The sequence below is a fragment of the Microtus ochrogaster genome, chromosome 2, assembly GCF_000317375.1.
Source record: "Microtus ochrogaster isolate Prairie Vole_2 chromosome 2, MicOch1.0, whole genome shotgun sequence".
Classification (NCBI taxonomy): domain Eukaryota; kingdom Metazoa; phylum Chordata; class Mammalia; order Rodentia; family Cricetidae; genus Microtus; species Microtus ochrogaster.
This window is the reverse complement of record NC_022010.1, coordinates 63779779-63783263: the sequence shown is the minus strand read 5'-3', so window position 1 is coordinate 63783263 and position 3485 is coordinate 63779779. Positions and strand designations below refer to the sequence as shown.

Genomic DNA, 3485 nt, shown 5'->3' with positions numbered 1-3485 from the left:
AATTAGACACCAGATATGACCTTTTTAGCTTTCAGTAATTCTAGCATAAGAAGACACATACGCAGGAAAGTTTTAGAATAGAAAAAAATATTATTACAAGCTGCAGTGATATGAGATCTCTGTGGAGAAAAGCAACCATTTTCAGGTAGAGAAAAACCATAAAGAGATGTGTAAAGACAACCATGGGTGATGGGAAGGATGCAAATGATGTACAATCTGACATTGGACAGCCTGTGTGCTAAGATGTCAATAACCAATCTTACAACAAGTGAATCATTACATAAAAATTAATAGTAAAAATGTAAGGAACTCCACTTCTGTCTTTGGTTTTAAATAAAATTTAGATAAAAGTTCATGCAGAATCATTATCTTTGACAAATTAGTTTAATACATGATAGATTTCCACTATCTATACTCCTAAACTTGTTCATCTAACTCTCCACTCATGTAGTAAAGACAGAGTCATTAAAGTACTCTAGCTCATTGGGAAAGTCATCAATGTTCTTATGAAAGTTCTTATGAATGTTCTTAGTTCTCATGAAAGTCTAGAAATGGTATCTTCCTTGATTTATAGGTTATAAATAGAAAACCATTTTGCTCAAATGTTACAAGAAGGACCATAAGAGAGACATACATGAATCCCCCTGGGAAGGAGAAATAGAAAAGGTCTCCTGAGTAATTTGGAGCCTGGAGAAGAGGGGGAGAATGGAAGGGTTGGGTGGAAGGGAGACGGGGAGAACATGAAGGAATGGGATGGTCAAGATGGGGAAAGAACAGAGAGGGACTAGAGAGAAACCTGTTACAAGGAAAATTCCATGAAATCCACAATAATGACCCCAGCTAAGATGCTAAGCGATTTTGGAAAGTGGTCCTGAACTGGCCTTCTTTCATAATCTGATTGATTACTACCTTAATTGTCATCATAGAACCTTCATCAAGATAGAAGCAGATGCAGAGATCCACAGCTAAGTACTGGACCAAGCTCCTTGTGTCCAGTCGATAAGTCGAGAAGCAATAATATGAACAAAGGGGTCAAGACCATGATAGGGAAACCCACAGAAACAGCTGACCTGGCCTATTAGAAGCTCACTGACTCTGGGGAACTGACATCTGGGGAACCTGAATAGGACAAAACTAGGCCCTCTGCATGTGGATGACTTTGTAAGTTTGTAGGGACACTCTTCGTGTGATCAGGGTTTATTCCTAGCACATGAATTGATTTTTGGAGCCCATTTTCTATAGAAGATTCCTTGCTAAGCCTAGATACAGGGGGGGAGGGCCTTGTTCATGCCTCAAGGTGATGTGACAGATTTTGTTGACTCCCCATGGGACCCCTTACCCTATCTGAGGAGTGGATGTGTGGACCAGAGAGAAGATGAGGGACACAGGAGGAAGGGGGGGAGGGAGAACTAGGATTGATATGTAAAATAAAAACCTTTTCCCCCAAGGCAAATATATCACCATAAGCTGAGAAATACAACAAGCAAAATTTTATCTCACGAGTGAATACAAATTGAACATATACAGATTTTATTCTTTTTATTAAAAGTTTACTTTGTATTAATGTGTGTGTGTTTGTGTATGTGTGTGTCTGTGTCTGAATCTATGTCTATGTCTCTGTCTGTGTGTCTGTATGTATTGGCACATGAGTGCTAGAGATCAGAAGCACTGGATTTCTTGGTGGCTATGGGTGGCCAAATATTGGAGTTGGTGACTTGGGGGCTCTATAATAGCTGGACACATTCTTAACTGCGGAACAATCTTTCTCATCCCCCTGGTTATACTGTATATAAATTACTGCGAAACTATAAAAAAAAACAAGGTTAGGAGAGTTTACATAATAGACAAATGTGTTTTAGACAAACATTACTTATGGTAAGAAGTAAATTTACTAGTAATTGCTAAGAATAGGATGTATTAAATAAATCATGTGTAATGAATAAAAACCATTCCTATATACAAAATCAAGATTTAAAGAATTAAATAATCATTATTTTCATTTTTTTTTGGTTTTTTTTCGAGACAGGGTTTCTCTGTGGCTTTGGAGCCTGTCCTGGAACTAGCTCTGTACCAGGCTGGTCTCGAACTCACAGAGATCTGCCTGCCTCTACCTCCCGAGTGCTGGGACTAAAGGTGTGCGCCACCATCGCCCAGCTCATTATTTTCATTTTTAAATAGTATTTCTGAAATCTTTCTACTATGTAGAAAATAAAAGGCATTGAAAGAGAATATGGTAGATTTTGAAATTTTCATCACTGGAATATACTTATTGAATTAAGTACAATAAATAAAAGAAGAAGAAAATTGTCCATCTTAATCTATATAAGGTGTTCATATTCTTTGCTAAGAAAAATGTTAAAACATAAAACAATAACCTAAAAAAGTAAGATTCTAGTTAACAGATTTGATTTAGTAAGGAATGTGATAACCTTCAATGTCACTGAAAAGCAAATAATGAAGAATTGTAATCTGACTGTCCCTAAAGTTATCATACATTTAATGAAAATAATTATTGTCAACACAAATGTGTGAAATGAGGTAAAAATGATTTAAAACACCTTCGGGGTCACCAGCATCACATCAGCAGTATCCAATATGTTGAGAGAGATCCAGCTCCTCCACCTTCACCTTAAACTCCAGCTGTTTTTCTACCAGTTCTACCATAAAGCATTTTAACCAAGCAGATTCTATACCCAGCTATCCTAAGAAATTAGATATAAATATTCACAGTGCTGTGAATTCAAATGCTTCAACAATGTAGGAGAGTTTGGTCTATTGCAATGTGCCATGTAAAGAAAAGGTACTAAGCACACACATAGAATAGTGAATTGTGAATGCCTCTGAGAAGTCTAAGGCACAGTGTTATAAAGGGCACATTCACCTGCTTTCTATTGCCTCCCTTAATAAGCCAAAATTGACTCCATAAATGAAGATTAAGAAGATACAATGTGTATAGGGCCTTAACATTCTAACATCTTTGTTCTTTCATATATACAAACTTGAATGAAAAAAACACTAAGATAAAAATTCCAAAGCTAGGCTCTCTGCTCCTCCCTGTTCTAGAGACAGCTGCTTCTTTTCGTGCAGTGCCAGCCTCGTTCCAGAGACACGATGGTGAAGGTCGGAGTGAACAGATTTGGCCGTACTGGACGCCTGGTTACCAGGGCTGCCTTCACTTCTGGCAAAGTGGAGGTTGTTGCCATCAATGACCCTTTCATCTACCTCAACTACATGGTCTACATGTTCCAGTATGACTCCACCCACGGCAAGTTCAAAGGCGCAGTTAAGGCTGAGAATGGGAAGCTTGTCATCAATGGGAAGGCCATCACCATCTTCCAGGAGCAATATCCTGCCAACATCAAATGGGGGGATGCCGGTGCCGAGTATGTTGTGGAGTCTACCGGTGTCTTTACCAACATGGAGAAGGCTGGGGCCCACTTGAAGGGTGGGGCCAAGAGGGTCATCATCTCTGCCCCTTCTGCCGA

The 3485-nt window shown here is 38.8% G+C and overlaps 1 pseudogene; it reads left to right on the top strand.

Annotated features, from left to right (window-relative positions):
• Positions 1–3075: 3075 nt before the first annotated feature.
• Positions 3076–3485, top strand: part of LOC101996561 — a 1404-nt pseudogene continuing 994 nt past the window's right edge.